Source organism: Sapajus apella, unplaced genomic scaffold, assembly GCF_009761245.1.
Source record: "Sapajus apella isolate SASKATOON/1434 unplaced genomic scaffold, GSC_monkey_1.0 scaffold13, whole genome shotgun sequence".
Taxonomy (NCBI): domain Eukaryota; kingdom Metazoa; phylum Chordata; class Mammalia; order Primates; family Cebidae; genus Sapajus; species Sapajus apella.
This window is the reverse complement of record NW_022436953.1, coordinates 36,352,325-36,370,029: the sequence shown is the minus strand read 5'-3', so window position 1 is coordinate 36,370,029 and position 17,705 is coordinate 36,352,325. Positions and strand designations below refer to the sequence as shown.

At 37.8% G+C, this 17,705-nt stretch overlaps 1 pseudogene; it reads left to right on the top strand.

The window, feature by feature from the left end:
- Positions 1–2,968: 2,968 nt before the first annotated feature.
- Positions 2,969–3,062, top strand: LOC116554245 (annotated as a pseudogene).
- Positions 3,063–17,705: the final 14,643 nt, after the last annotated feature.

Here is a 17,705-nt window from a genome sequence, read left to right as displayed (position 1 = left end):
TTTTTTTTTTTTTTTTTTTTTTTTTTTTTTTTTTTTTTTAAGAGGCAAGGTCTCACTATGTTGCCCAGGCTTGTCTTGAACTCCTGAGCACAAGCAATCCTCCTGCCTCAGTCTCTCGAAGTGCTAGCCACCATACTTGCCTTGACTTTTCTAATTAGTTATTGGGTCTTAAATGTTCAATTTAGCAGAAAATCTTGTATTCTCCCCTAGGGCTATCTCCTGTGTTTTCTTCCTTCTTTGAATTGTCCCAGAAGTTAAGATGTTTTCTTATTTTTCTTTTTCTTTTCTGATTTATTTATTTATTTATTTTACTTTAGGTGCATACTATATCTGGCATATCTCCCCATGTTATCCCTCCCCACCGTCCCCTCCCTCCCCACCCCCCCATTGTCTCCCCCCTACCCAACTGTCCCCTGTGTGTGATGCCCCTACCCTGAGTCCACATGTTCTCATTGTTCAACACCCACTTATGAGTAAGAACATATGGTGCTTGGCTTTCTGTTCTTGGGTCAGTTTGCTGAGAATGATGGTTTCCAGTTTCATCCAAGTCCCTGCAAAGGACACAAACTCATTGTTTTTTATGGCTGGGTAGTATTCCATGGTGTATATGTACCACATTTTCTTTGTCCATTCTATCATTGATGGGCATTGGGTTGGTTCCAGGTCTTTGCTATTGTACACAGGGCTGCAATGAACATACGTGTGCATGTGTCTTTACAGTAGAATGATTTATAGTTCTTTGGGTATATACCCAATAATGGGATTGCTGGGTCAAATGGAATTTCTATTTCTAGATCCTTGAGAAATCGCCACAATGTCTTCCACAATGGTTGAACTAATTTACACTCCCACCAATTGTGTAAGAGTGTCCCTATTTATCCACATCCTCTCCAGCATCTGTTGTCTCCAGATTTTTTAATGATCGCCATTCTAACTGGTGTGAGATGATATCTCAGTGTGGTTTTGATTTACATTTCTCTGATGACCAGTGATGATGAACATTTTTTCATATGTTTGTTGGCCTCATATATGTCTTCTTTTGAAAAGTGTCTGTTCATATCCTTCACCCGCTTTTGAATGGGGTTGTTTGTTTTTTTCTTGTATATCTGTTTTAGTTCTTTGTAGATTCTGGATATTAGCTCTTTGTCAGATGGGTAGATTGCAAAAATTTTTTCCCATTCTGTTGGTTGCCGATTCACTCTAATGATGGTTTCTTTTGCTGTACAGAAGCTCTGGAGTTTAATTAGATCCCATTTGTCTATCCTGGCTTTTACTGCCATTGCCTTTGGTGTTTTAGTCCTGAAGTCCTTGCCTATGCCTATGTCCTGGATCGTTTTGCCTATGTTTTCTCCTAGTATTTCTACGGTGTTAGGTTTTATGTTTAAATCTTTGATCCATCTGGAGTTAATTTTAATGTAAGGTGACAGGTAGGGGTCCAGTTTCTGCTTTCTGCACATTGCTAGCCAGTTTTCCCAACACCATTTATTAAACATGGAGTCCTTTCCCCATTGCTTGTTTTTGCTGGGTTTGTCAAAGATCAGATGGTTGTAGTGTGTGGTGTTTCTTCTGGGGTCTCTGTTCTGTTCCATTGGTCTATGTGTCTGTTTTGGTACCAGTACCATGCAGTTTTGATTACTGTAGACTTATAGTATAGTTTGAAGTCTGGCAGTGTGATGCCTCCGGCTTTGTTCTTTTTGCTTAGGTTTGTCTTGGCTATGCAGGGTCTCTTGTGATTCTATATGAAGTTTAAAGTTGTTTTTTCCAGTTCTGTGAAGGTCATTGGTAACTTGATGGGGATAGCACTGAATGTTTTCTAAGTCCAAGGGAGGCAATTTTTCTTTACAAGTCAAATGAAGGAGAACAAAAGGCCATTCTAATAATTCTGTGGTTTTCATGGATTCACTTGCCGTATTGTTGCATTGTAACTGGTTCTAATCTGATAATGATTGACCTTTGCCACCAGGATGCCTTCACTGATTCAGACCCGTCAGTTTCCATGGTGAGTCATACATAGAGTTCAAAGCTATGGTGTTTATTAGTTTATGTACTTATGCTCAGCCATTGTTGCCAGCACCCTGCTCTGAGAGTCAGGCCTTCTAGCTTTACCCACACAAATTCTGAGCAAATTGATCCTACCCCTAAACTAAAAACATTATTTGGAGCCAACATCTTAGCTAGACTTACCCTAGGCCTTCATGGTAAGTTATCCTTTGAGACTCGTGTTTGTCTTTTTTCTAACAAATATTAGTTAAGATTGTTCTCACCAGTCAGAGATGTTCAAATAATGTTGCAGGAAAAGATTAGAGTTCCTTTCCTAGATTTGTACCTTGAGGCTTTTTTATATCCTGTGCAGCAACTTTGGTTAGATAGCAGAAGGTTCCACGTTATCGTTCCACAGAGCACTAAGAACCAACTTGCAGTTGGCCCCTCGAGTAATCCATTTCTCATACAATAAAAATCTCCCAGGCTATTTGCATCTCTACTATCTCAAGTTTTAAATATATTTTAAAATTCTACCTCATAGGAAGCCATTCAGTACAATTCTCTGAATCTAAAGTAGGTGAGTTGGATTTAACAGAGATAAGCTTCATCTATGACTCATGAGTATCCGTGTATGAAACAGGGCTTTGTACTTGTTTCAGCAGCACATGCTTTAAAATTGGATCAATAGCCGGGCGCGGTGGCTCACGCCTGTAATCCCAGCACTTTGGGAGGCCGAGGCGGGTGGATCACGAGGTCAAGAGATCGAGACCATCCTGGTCAACACGGTGAAACCCCGTCTCTACTAAAAATACAAAACATTAGCTGGGCATGGTGGTGCGTGCCTGTAATCCCAGCTACTCAGGAGGCTGAGGCAGGAGAATTGCCTGAACCTGGGAGGCGGAGGTTGCGGTGAGCCGAGATTGCGCCATTGCATTCCAGCCTGGGTAACAAGAGCGAAACTCCGTCCCAAAAAAACAAAAAACAAAACAAATAAAATTGGATCAATATAGAGCAGATAAGCATAAGCATGGCTGCTGCCTAAGGATGGCACACAAATTCATAAAGCATTCTATATTTTGCATTGTCCCTGGAAGGCCATTTGACTATTTATTGACCAGCTCCAAGGAAGCAGCGTGAGTCAAACCCAAACAGGAGAGACCTAATATTGAAATTGTGACTATCACTATAAAACTACTGATGTACGGTAATCTATAAAATGAGAACACAGCTGAGTAACATATGGGATGTTACATGAAAACATGTTATTACATGTCTTAGAAATGGGAAAATGTCAACATGCATTTCCTTCATGGACCTGAAAACAATAAAAGCAGGGTTTTGTCTTGTATGTTAGTTGGAGACGACCATGGAGATCCAGAATCCTAGCACAGATCTACTGGCTCAGAGTTTGAGGAGATGGAAAGGAGTGGTAGTTGTCCAAGCCAGGTTTTGACACCTGTTAATTTTCTGCCCTTGGTGTGATTGTTGAGCTCAGTAACAGGGGACAATTATTTTACCTATTTTAATGAGATAATAATATATTTATTTATAGTTATAAGTTATGAATTAGCTAAAATGCCCTGAAGTACAAGCCACAATAAATACAACTAATAAGCAAAATTAGCACTTAACATTTTCTGAAAGCTGCAAGATTTGAATATTAGAACCTATGGGAAAATACACATTAAGCTTTATTTGGGACTCCAAAATAATTTCAGCAACAAAGTCCAAGAATAAATTATTCCATTGCTTTACTATTTCTCTGAAGATTTAAGCTTGTAATCTCATTACATCTTTCTAACAACCTAGTGAAGTAAGGTAGCAAAATCCTTATTTTTTAAAAGAAACCATGGAGCCTAAGAGAAGCAACTTGTCTGAACACAAATAACTATTGGATAAAGAGAAAGAACTTGTTCTGAGTGCAGGACACTTTGCACGATGTCCAGCTAACTATAGTTAATTTACTGAGCTGTGCTCCCTCCCTTTCTGAGTACTTCACTTTTTTTCTTCTTTAATTAAAAGGTTAATAAGCTTATAAACCTTAAAAATTTGAAGTGTATGGGACATTAAAGTTTCGATATTAGTGCTGATATTACCTGAATGGTTTCAGAATTTAGTATGCTTGGTATTTTTTATTTTACTATTAAAAACAATTTTATTTATTACTTTTTTATACATAGACTTTGATACCAAATCTTGGAACATAAAAAGAAGATACTTAAAAATTACAATGCAGGTAAGACTTCTGATAGTGAATTTCTCATTTCCCTTGGGGTCCTACTCTTGATAAAAAAAAGTATGATGTAAGATTAAGGTAGCTTTAATGGAAAAAGACCAGTTTAAAAAATGTGTAAATTGCATGTATATATGTATACATATACTTATATGTAAATTAATATTTAAAATTTAATTTCTTCAGAGTTACTTAAGGTAGTTGTATCTAATTTACAATCTCAAACAGTATTGTCTGGGAAAAAAATTATTTACTTAATCCCTAAAATCCTATATAATTTTTTTTGCATAAATAGGAAAAAAGATTGTTGTTCGTATGTTGTATGTTTCCTCTATAGTCACATTATAACAAATTGAACTTGTTATACATATGGATCTTCTATTTCATTTTTATAATAAATTGTTTGTATTTAGTAAATAATTATAGTTGCCCATGAATAATGTGGGGGTTAGGGACTCTAATCTCTGCGCAGTTGAAAATCTGAGTATAGATTTTGATTTCCCCATCTTAGCTACTAATAACCCACCATTGACTGGAAGCTTTCCTGATAACATAAACAGTCAATTAAAACCTATTTTATTTGTGCTGCATTATTGTATACAGTGTTCTTATGACAAAGTAAGCTAGAGAAATGTAGCTGTTAGAAAGAAAATCATCAGGAAAAATATATTGAGTTTTCATAAAGCACAAGTGGATTCTCAAAAAGGTCTTCATCTTCATTATCTTCAGGTTGATTAGACTGAGGAGGAAGAGGAGAGGTGGATTTTGCTGTCTCTGTGTTTCAGAGGCAGAAGAAAATCTCCATATAAGTGAACCCCTGCAGTTTGAACCCTTGTTCAAGGGTGAACTGTATTACATAATAATTTGTGTCACTAAGAAAGTAACTATCTTTAGAACTTGGAGATTTTTCTGATTTTTGGTGACTAACAACTATTTCTATGTAAGTTACCATAGCAATATTAGGAAATTACAATCTGTCCTCCTTACCTCATTTACCTTTCAGTAAAATTGTTAAATTAAAAGCATAATAATTTCTGAGTTAAAATTAGAATAAAGATTATCTTTTTTTCATCACATGAATAATATAGTTTTCGTATTGTGCTAAATCCCTGTTTAAAATTATGAAACAAGATAAAATATTTAATTATTTTATTGCTTCAGCATGCAATTAAATGTATTTTTTTTACATATTTTATATACTTCAATTTGAGAAATAGTGCCTACATGCTGTTACTCTGGTCTTTAATGATCTCCAATTTTGGGGGTCACTGTGTCTTGCTTAAATATATCATAACAGTTTCAGTGAATATATTTTATTTTTTATTTTTTTGTTCTGGAAATCCTGGGATGCATAGACAGTGAATATCTTTTTTAGATCAATAACTTTATTTTTTAGAGCAGTTTTAGGTTCACAGCAAAACTGAAATGAAAGTACAGAGATTTCTTATATGTTCCATGCCTTCCGCACACGCCTAGCCTCCCCCGTTATTAGTATTTTCCATCAGAATGGTACATTTGCTACAACTGATGAACCTACATCACCACATTATAATCATTCAAAGTTCATAGTTGACATCAGGCTTCATTCTTAATGCTGTACGTTTTGTGAATTTGGACAAATGTATAATGACATATATCTATTATTGTAATATTATAGACAAAACAGAGTCACTGCATTAAAAATTCTTGTTACTATGCCTGTTCATCTCTCCCTTTCTCCCTAGCAACTCCAGGCAACCACTGATAGTTTCTATCTTCAAATAGTTTTACTTTTTTCAGAAGAGTCATATAGTTGAAATAATACAGTAAATATTGTTGACTAGTAAAATATTAAAGAAGTTCCATGGTAATTGAATGTAGTCATATAAGATATACTTTGTCTTTTTTCCTTTGTTTTTTAATCGTTGTAAGATCTGATGACATATGCTTTACATACTTAGAAAACATGATTTGTGTAGATATTTGCCACATAATGGAAAAGGTTGAGGAAAATGACACCATGAATTACCACACAGCACAAACTGGAGCATCTTGCTTAATGAGGTGGTTCCAGATCGACTCTCTGTACCTTGGAAAGGGACAAGTTCAAGTGGTTGTACTTTATAAAACTGTAATCACAAAGTCTTTTATATGTACTTTCAGTTGGTAATAAGATCAGGCAGTGAATGGTATAGGTAAATACTTATGTTCCTCACTGATCCTCTTCCTTTGAAGGATGAGTTTGAAAAGAGTCTGTATTATGATGACATGACTCACGTATGACTAGATTCTCTGTCATGAAGGATGGCAAGGAAATCACAATTTTGCTTTATATGAGGTGAAAAATATTTTTTTTCTCCTACTGGGGAGAGGGGCAAGCATTGGCACATTCTGGTAGCAAGAGGACATTAATAGTTTTCTTTCTATATATTTTTCACATCAGATAGTACTGCCTGACGGCCTGCCACACCTCCTCAGTGTTTCTTAAGCTTTTCTCTGAATGTGATGTGTGGTTCTGTGAATAAGCTCTTAAAGGAGTGATCTTTCCAGTGGTTCTTTCTGTGGGAGGTAAAATAGCAGGTGAATTTAGGGCTTGTTATACCTAGGGCTGAGCATATAGCTACAACTAAGTAAACCACCCAGGACCTTCCTCAGAAGAGTGTTAGCCACAATAACACATTGATCTCCCTTGAGCTCTTCTCCACTAGCAGTTGGAAAATTTTTGCAAGGATCCCTGTTTCTGGTCTGATTCCTATGTTTTGCTGGCCTATGATGATAGGCTGTTTTATCCTAACCTGCACAGTTTTAACTGAAGAGCTAGGGAGGCTGTGTTGTGTTCAACAAAATAAATGCAGTAGTTACCTCATAAATGTAGGAGACACATTTCAAGATTCCGAGTGAATGCCTGAAACCACAAATAGTACTGAATCACATGCCATCATTTTTTTCTACACATATATATCTATGACAACATTTATTTATAAATTAGGCACAGTAAGAAATTAATAATAGAAAATTATACTGGCGTTAAAAGTTATTTGAATGTAGTTTCTTGAAATATATTGTATGGTTCTCACCCTTTTTCCTGTGATGATGTGAAGTGATACAATGCCTATGTAATGAGATGAAGTGAGGTGAATGACATAGGCATTGTAATGCAATGTTAGGCCACCATTCACCCCTGAATCTAAGTCAGAAAAAAGACCATGAGCTGTGAGTGATCCCATATCTTCAGGCCTTAATGACGTTGATGGTTGGCAACAGAAGGAGAACATGTTGATGACTAATGGGTGAACAGCATGTGCAGTGTTGATGTACTAAATAAAGGGATAATTTACATCCTGATCTGGATGAAGGGGGCTCAAAGTTTCATTGCGCTTCTCAGAATGGCATACTAAAACTTAAGACATGTTTATTTCTGAAGTTTTTCATGTGATATTTTGGAATCCAGTTGAGTATTAGTAGCTGTAACCACAGAAATCAAAATTCCAATGTAAAATCTGTTTGGACATTAACTCATTTCTTGGTGTACAATTCTTAAAATCCTTAGAAATTCCAAAATGATGTCTTTTTGTATGCTAATGATTGGTGGCTGGAAGTGCCTAGGTAGATTAAGGATGGAAACTGGTCACCATTGTGAGGACACTGATAAGTGGGTTGAGATATCCTGTCTCTGTAGACTCTGGGGGAAAGAGAAGGCCTGAAGGTTGTCAGTCACCAATGGCCAGTGATTTATTTAGTCAGTGACTCATACGGAATGAAGCTTTCATAAAGACCCAAAGGGACTGGGCTTAGAGAGCATCCCAATCGCTGAATATATGGAGGTTCCTAGAGGGTGGTGTGTCCTGGGAGGGAATGTAATCTCCATGCCACTTCTCCCATACTTTGCACTATGCATCTCTTCATGTGTAGCTTTTGTAGTGTCATTCATAGCAAACTGGTAAATGTGTTTCCCTGAGTATTTTGAGCCATTTCAGCAATTCAATTTAACCCAAAGAGGGAGTCCTGGGAACCTCAGTTTAACCCCAAATTGAAGCCAGTTGGTCAGAAGTTCTGGAGTTTCAGACTTAGGACTGATGTAGGGAGGTAGTCTAGTGGGACTGAGCCCTTTACCTGTGGAATATGATGCCATCTGCAGATAGAGTATGAAAATTGAATTAGAGGACACCTGGCCTGTGTCATTTGCAAAAATGATTGCTTGCTTGTTGGTGGGAAAGACCCTCCACATGTTTGGTCACTGAAGTCTTCTTTGCTGATGATTGTTGCTGTGGTGTGAGAACAGAGAAAAACATGGCAAGTTTATCTTTATCACACATGTTGTGGGTAAGGGGTATTCTTGTATACTCTCTTTTAACTCCCCCTCATATTTGGGTCCATAAATCATGCTCTTTGACACTTATCACTCATCACACCTGCTCTGATAACAATACCATTTTTAGTCAATCTCATATGGTTTGTCTAGGATGACTCATATACTGCAGTTCACTTTTAGATATCAAATCTTGATAAATTTATGCTTTGCATTTAAAAAATACAAAGTAAGGGACAGTAAGAGTTCTTACTGCACTAATCACATACCAATAGGTATAATTTATATTAATTCTAATAAGGTCCCAGGTATGCTCCCAAAGGAATGCTTTGTAACAAAGCATCAGTCCTATTCTTTAAAGAAATATGGCCTAAAGCATGCACACAAGTATGCATAATCTTTTAATGAAGGTAGAGTCTTGCTCTTTCTCAAGCTGACCTCAAACTTCTGGGTTTCTCAAGTGATCCTCCTGCCTCAGCTCCCAAATAGTTGGAAATATAGGCATGCATGACTGTGCCTTCTTAAGCTTTTAATATTCTATACATTTATTATTTACAATATATTTTACCTTTTCCTTGAACAGATTCTGGGAGTTCTGATGAATCTGCCATCAGGTAGGATTTTTACAGATTTTAAAAATTAACTAAGGAAATATAGATGGAAGAAACAAATTTCTGTTGAGTGTTGTATTCTGCGCTAAACACCCTATTATGTGCTAAGCATTCATCTCATAAAGCCATCACATCTGTGTTGTTACAACCTATTGTTTATTAAATACGCAACTGTGGTTTAGAGAGGTTGATTAATTGGCTCATAATTCCACAGCTAACAAAGTAGCTGACTCATGTTAAACCATCAGCCTGCCTGGCTTCCAAATCTTTCTCTTGCTCCTCATCATAGATGGACAGAGATCTGTGCAGCAATTGGATCAAGTTATAAGTCTGAATCATTAATTTATACAGTCAAATCTAGTTATATGTTAACTGTCATTTAAGGTTGTTAGAAATGAGGTTCGTCTAAGAGTTTGTCCTAATAAATTTGACGATGTCAGTGGTAACCAATATCTTTACCATCAAACGCTTTAGGGCAGAGTAAAGGTTTGGTGATAGGATTGTAAATTTTACAAAACCAAGATTAGGCAAGAATTTGAGAGAGAAATTATTTGACTTCCCAGTTTGGTTTTCCCTTTAGGCTAGTATTTCTGCCTACTTCCGTAATACATTTTTTTTAGTCTTTTTCTTTCTTTCTTTCTTTCTTTTTCCATGACATTTCTATAACCTTGTCTTGATGTTTAAAAACTTTCTTCTCAGCTTTTCTTGATGTTTCTTTTGTTGTTATTTTTTCAAATTCTGCTGACTATCCCTAATTTTCCTATAGACAATCAAAAGCATGCAGAACTTCATAATTTTAAGGAATCACAGGACTAATTAAAATAATCTCTAATACTTCAACGTGTGTTAAACATTCTGGTCAAGTGTTTCTCTAGGTTGGGCACGGGGGCTCAAGCCTGTAATCCCAGCATTTTGGGAGGCCGAGGCGGATGGATCCCCTGAGGTCGGGGGTTTGAGACCAGCCTGGCCAATATGGTGAAACCTCGTCTCTACTAAAAGTACAAAAATTAGCCAGGCATGGTGGTGGGTGCCTGTAGTCCCAGCTACTTGGGAGGCTGAGGCAGGAGAATCACTTGAACTTGGGAGACAGAGGTTGCAGTGAGCTGAGATCATGCCACTGCACTCCAGCCTGGATGAGAGAGTGAGATTCCATCTCAAAAAAAAAAAAAGTGTTTCTCTAGATAGAGAACCTAAGACTCAAAGAGATTTAGATTTTTTTTTTTTTTTTTGACATAGGAAGTGGCAGAAATGAGATTTAAACTCATTTTAAAGCCCAGTACTCACCCTTCTTTTTTTTATTTTATGGGCATGCTTTTTATTGTTGTTGACAGAGTCTCGCTCTTTCACTCAGGCTGGAGTACAGTGGCACAATCTTGACTCACTGCAACCTCTGCTGCCTGGGTTCAAATGATTCTCCTGCCTCAGCATCCCAAAAGCTAGGATTACAGCTGCACTGTGGTGGCTCACACCTGTAATCCCAGACCTTTGGGAGGCCAAGGAGGGAGGATTACAAGGTCAAGAGATCCAGACCATCCTGGCCAAAATGGTTAAAACCAGTCTCTACTAAAAATACAAAAGAAATTAGCTGGGCATGGTGGTGGGCAACCGTAGTCCCAGCTACTTAGGAGGCTAAGGCAGGAGAATTGCTTGAACTCGGGAGGTGGAGGTTGCAGTGAGCCAAGATTGCACCGTTGCACTCCAGCCTGGTGACAGAGCAAGACTCCATCTCAAATAATAATAATAATAATAACAAATAAACATATAAACAAATCAAAATGGGAGTGAGTCTGGTGAACTCAGTGGATAGAATGAGAATGGAATTAGCTGATGAACCCAATGGAAGTAGCTAAAAATGGAATGAGCAGGGGAAGGCCAAGTTTGAAGAAAAACAACACTGGATTAGATAGGAATATGGATTCTTTGGTAAGAGGATCAGAATATTGGAGTTTATCACAAGTTTGATAAAGATAAATTACACAGATGAAGGACACAGATGTTGGGAATTATTTACAAAGGCACATTAAAACAGAGGGTTCAAGGGAGCTCTAAACAGGTCGCTGCTTTTTTTTTAATCAAGAACTGACAAACTTGAAGATTTTTACTGAAAGATGCTAAAACATTTTGAGACACTGGGAAGAGCCTCTACAGCAGATAGAAATGTGGTATCACGTGCTTCCATTCTGACTTACAGAGGGGTGGCTTAGAGCTTTTCTGAGTGCTGAGGTGCTGGAGATTGCTGAATTACGTATATCTGTAGCCCAGGGCAGGTGCCTCATCACCTCTGCTTTTTTTCCATAATTCACTGATGGCCTTCCAATGTCCATGTAGGCTGGGTCAAGGGCATGATTAGCTGGTCATTCAGTCATGAAGTTCAGTTGGGTAGTTGGAGGTGTGTCTATGCTGGGGCAGTTGATGGAGATTCCGGTTAGCTTGTTATTCAGGAGCAGGGATATCGAGACCTTCTACTCCTGGTCATTTGAGGCCATGCTTTCAGGAATCTGTGCTTTCATAGATTGAAGATTTGAAGATTTGGAGACTGTCATGGGGCCCTGCACAAGTAAAATCTGGAAGTAGGAACCCATAGGAAGGAATATATTTAGATAGTACTTATGGAAGTAGAGGTACAGCTACTAGGACTCTTTATCCAGCAGTCTCTCTCCTTGGGTATCTGAGTGCCTGTGAACATTTTTTGTTTGGTTGGTTTTTTGTTTTTTAGATGGAGTCTCACTGGAGACTGGAGTGCAGTGGCATAATCTTGGCTCTCCACAACTTCCAGGCTGGAGTGCAGTGGCACAATCTTGGCTCACCACAACCTCCACCTCCAGTGTTCAAGCGATTCTCCTGCCTCAGCCTCCCTAGTAGCTGAAATTACAGGTGTTTTCCACCACGCCTGGCTAATTTTTGCATTTTTAGTAGAGATTGGGTTTCACCATGTTGGTCAGGCTGGTCTTGAGCTCCTGACCTCAAGTGATCTGCCCACCTTGGCCTCCCAAAGAGCTGGGATTTCAGGCATGAGCCAACACACCCAGCTCTGCCTATGAAGGTTTTTAAGGGTTTCCTAGTTTATGTGGACCTGAAAAAGGTAGGATCTGTAGAGTGAGTATAATTGGATTTTTATAATTGTTAATGTGTTAATCTTTTGGAGAAGAGTATTCTCAAAGAGAACATACACCTTTGTTATTAGACTTTTCTGCATTTAGTGTTCACACATCTCAAATATTGCAGGTGATTCCTTGTACTGTTTTGGAACAAAGGAAAGCAATGGGGCCTTCTTAAGTGGTTTCTATGTTGAGAAATCAAGACTGTCATTTTGAAGTAACACAGATTAGTCTTTTAACCAGAGATAGATAATGGACAAGAGACAGTAGATCTTTCTACTTTGTTTTAGGTCATCAGGTTTCTTCTAGTTTATGTAACAAAAGTTATTTATTAACTGAATTTTAAGTTCAACTTCAGGAAAATTTGTGAGGGTAAACTATCATCAGGCTCTGGTATATATTGACTGTCACTATTTGTTATACAGCCCAAGGTCAGTTTTCATTGAATGTTCTATATATTTAGACAGGTGGAGGCAGAAATAGGTAACCAAAATCCATTTTTAGAAGAGGCCATATTTTAATTATATTAAGAAAAATTATTTAATATACAGATAGCTGACATTTCCCCAGATTGTGTTTCACTTTTTGGAGGGGGAAGCTGGATATGAACTGGCAGTTAAAAAATTTGTAAAGAAATCAACTTGCTCATTTTCATTGTATAGTTTTGCTCCAAAGCATTTTCCACAAACTGTGTTGATTCGGGCCCTAGACCAGATGATGACGACTTGACTGTTACTACCAAGGTAAAGTGGCCTCTTGTAAAATTAATTTTCTCCCTCTGAATCTAGTTTGCATAATATTTACTTTTAAAATTTAGCAGTGGTTTATCTATATTTTTTATGTTAGTAATGGAAAGTTGGTCAGAGGAAAGCATAAACATAGGCTAGTTGATTTAAAATTTTTGTTTAAACTTGGTGACTAACAAAAGATTGATAAGTACTGTGACAGGGTGGGGGCTGAAAAAAAATGAACTGGAAAATACATAGTGACAGGAAAATTACATTAGGACATACTTTCCCCAATAGAGGAAATATGAAATTTAGTTAAGGTTTATTTGGATAAATATTAATATTTTGACTTTTAAATCATGCTAGTGAGACTTTGATATTTTTGCATGTATAAATCTTCAGTGAATCAAATTACTTGTAGTTACTATAGAATTTCCTTGGTACCTTTTATTGGCAAAACCATACAGCACATAGCATATAGCATTTTTCTTGGATACTTATTATTTTGGTATCACATAAGTTTTAGGAGAAATTTTTTTCTACTTATTAGCTCTGTAGTAAGACTAAAATAATATTAAAATTTGTGGAAAAATAGCTGAGTATGGTGGTATACACCTGTAGTCCCAGCTACTTGGGGGTTTGAGGCAGGAGGATTGCTTGAGCCCAGGAGTTTGAGAACAGTCTGGGCAACATAACAAGATTTTGTCTGCTTTAAAAATATAAATTGTAAAATGTAGAGATTTAAATTTATGTTCTCAAAATTTGTATTACAAATGGATTTTTATGTGTTTCATAAGTTGTGCATAAAGGGTATATGTAAAACACATCTTCTAATGAATAACAAGTATTTTACTGCAAATAACAAGTTATTTAAGCAGACTCAATACTAATATGGTAAGACAGTAACATCATAATTTTGTCATTGTAGTTTATTTAAAATATCCACTCAAAGTCCTATATTACATTCTGAAATTAAAAATTTCAGGAATTTTTATATTTATTTGTTTAAATAATCATTTGAAGCTCCTGCATTCTACGGGCAACTGGAGGTCATAAACATATTTGCACATATCCTAGAGTACCTGGAATAAAGTCTTTCATTTAAGAAGCATTATTGTTGCTTTTTTGAGATGGGATTTCATTCTGTCACCCAGGCTGGAGTGTAGTGGTGGGATGTTAGCTCATTGCAGTCTCCACTTTCTGGGCTCACGTGATCCTCCCACCTCAGCCATCCAAGTAGCTAGGACTATAGGCCTTTGTCACCATGCTTGGCTAAGTTTTTTATTTTTTGTACAGATGCGGTTTTGTCTTGTTGCACAGGCTGGTCTTTAACTGTTGGGCTCAAGTGATATGCCTGTCTCAGCCTCTCAAAGTTCTGGGGTTATAGGCATGCATTACCACATTCAGTCTTAATAGTTGTTTAATCTGTAAATAGATGAATTTTTATATAATGAAATGCTATAAGTAACATAATATATCTAATGATAACTGCATTTTAAAAATATTTCTTACATTTGTATTATTTTTAATGTTTAAGGATGTATACGTTTTGATGTGTTGTTTTGAGAAATTATGTCATAAATAAAAAGGAAATAAAGATCGATCCAAGATGGCTGAATAGAAACAATTCTGGTGCACAGCACCCAGTGAGAGAGATGAAGAGAGCAAGAGATCTCCGCAGCTTCAACCGAAGTACCAGGTTCATTTCAGTGGAACTGGTTAGATAATGGGCATAGCCCAAAGAGGGCAAACCGAGGTGGAGAGGGGTGCTGCTTCACCCAGAAGGTGCATCTGACAAGAGAATCAGGGACTCCCTGCCTTAGCACCCTGGTGCAGATACGGTGCTTCCCCCAAAGCCTCTCCAACCCACAGAACGGGATCTTCACCAGTCAGACACTGGGAGTTACAAGTACAGAGTTGAATAACAATCCGGGTTGGTGCCACAGATTGCCAGCACAGATCTAAGTGGACACATAAGCTGGCCAGGAGAACCTAAAGACCAAGTTACCGCCCCCTCACCTTCCCTTAGAGAGGGAACTGAAAGCAGGGAGACAGACCATATGCCTAGGCAGGTCCCTCACCCACAAAGCCCAGAAGGCTGAAGGGCTCTCGCTTGAGGGTTCCACAGCCAGCATGTTGGTCCAAGCTCAACCCTGAAAGTTCGAGCTTGATGGAGGGAAGAGCATCCACCATTAAAGAGGCAGACCTAATCTTCCTGTGAAAACAAAAGACACAGGAAGTATTCAAAGCAACCAAACTGAGTCCCTGGCAACCCAGCAGTGCCTCAAGCATAGGGGAGGGAAGGGCACCCGCCATTAAATATGTGGGCCTAATATTCCCGGGTAAACAAAAGACACAGGAAGCCTACCTAGCAACCAGATGAAGTTCTTGGCAACTCAGCAGCACCTTGACGGGCAGACAAGTGACCTCATCAAGCAGCTCCCTGACATCTAAGCTAGATAAATCCACGAAGATGAGAAGAAACCAGTGCAAACGAGATGAAACCATCAAAGACCAGTACGCCTCTTCTCCTTCAAGGGATCACAACTGCTCACCAGCAAAGGAAGAAAACAGGATGGAGAATGAGTTCAATGAACTGACAGAAGCAGGCTTCAGAAGGTGGGTAATAACAAACTTCTCTGAGCTAAAGGAACATGTTCTAATCCAGTGCAAAGAAACTAAAAACCTTGAAAAACGGTTAGATGAAACACTAACTAGAAGAACCAGCTTAGAGAAGAACATGAATGACTTGCTAGAGCTGAAAAACACAACATGAGAACTTCGCGAAGCATACACAAATTTCAATAGCCGAATGATCGAGCAGAAAAAAGGATATCAGAGATTGAAGATCAACTCAATGAAATAAAATGAGAAGGCAAGACTAGACAAAAAAAAGAGTGAAAAGAAATGAACAAAGCCTCCAAGAAATATGGGATTGTGTGAAAAGACCTAATCAACGATGTACCTGAATGTGATAGGGAGAATGATTCCAGGCTGGTAAACCCTCTCCAGGATATTATCCAGGAGAACTTCCACAATCTAGCAAGGCAGGCCAACATTCAAATCCAAGAAGGGCAGCCAGAGAGAAAGGTCGGGTCACCCACAATGGGAAGCCCACCAGACTCACAGCTGATCTCTCGGCAGAAACCCTAACAGCCAGAAGAGAGTGGGGGCCAATATTCAACATCCTTAAAGAAAAGAACTTTCAACCCAGAATCTCATATCAAACCAAACTAAGCCTCATAAGTGAAGGAGAAATAAAATCCTTTATGGACATGCAATTACTGAGAGATTTCGTTACCACCACATCGGCCTTACAAGAGCTCCTCAAGGAAACACTAAACACGGAAAGGAACAACCAGTACTAGCCACTGCAAAAATGTACCAAATGGCAAAGACCAACCACACAATGAAGAAACCAAGTCAACTAACAAGCAAAATAACCAGCCAGTAACTAAATGGCAGGATCAAATTCACACATAACAATATCAATATTGAATGAAAATGGCCTAAATGCCCCAATCAAAAGACACAGACTGGCAAACTGGATTAAAAGTCAAGACCCATCAGTGTGCTGTATTCAGGAAAGCCATCTCACATGCAAAGACACACATAGACTCAAAATAAAGGGATGAAAGAAAATTTACCAAGAAAATATAGAGGAAAAAAAGCAGCAGGGGTTGCAATCATAGTCTCTGGTAAAGTGGACTTTAAACCAACAAAGATCAAAAGACACAAAGAAGGGCATTACATAACGGTAAAAGGATAAATCCAACAAGAAAAGCTTACTATTCTAAACACATATGCACCCAACACAGGAACATCCAGATACATAAAGCAAGCTCTTAATGACCTACAAAGAGACTTAGACTCTCATGCAATAATAGTGAGGGACTTTAACACTCCACTGTCAATATTAAGACAGATCAATGAGACAGAAAATCAACAAGGACATCTAGGACTTGAACACAGATCTGCACCAAGCGGACCTAAAAGACATCTATAGAAGTCTCCACCCCAAATCCACAGCATATACATTCTTTTCAGCACCACATCGCACCTACTCTAAAATTGACCACATAATTGGAAGTGAATCACTCCTCAGCAAATGCAAAAGAATGGAAATCATAACAAACAGTCTATCAGACCACAGCACAATCAAATTAGAACTCAGGATTAAAAAACTCACTCAAAACCACACAACTACATGGAAACTGATCAACCTGCTTCTGAATGTCAACTGGATAAACAATGAAATGAAGGCAGACATAAAGCTGTTCTTCAAAACCAATGAGAATGAAGATACAATGTACCTGAATCTCTGGGACACATTTAAAACAGTGTCTGGTGGGAAATTTATAGCAATAAATGCCCACATAAGAAGCAAGGAAAGATCTAAAATCGACACCCTATCATCAAAATTGAAAGAGCTAGAAGAACAAGATCAAAAACATTTATAAACTAGCAGAAGACAAGAAATAACTAAGATTGGAGCAGAACTGAAAGAGATAGAGACACAAAAAAACACTTCCAAAAAAAAATAAATAAAACCAAGGGCTGCTTCTTTGAAAAAAAAATCAACAAAATAGACCATTAGCCACACTAATAAAAAGTAAAGAGAGAAGAATCAAATAGATGCAATAAAAAATGATAAAGGGGACATCACCACTGAAGCCACATAAATATAAACCATCATTAGCGATTACTACAAACAACTCTATGTACATAAACCAGCAAATCTAGAAGAAACTGATAAATTCCTGG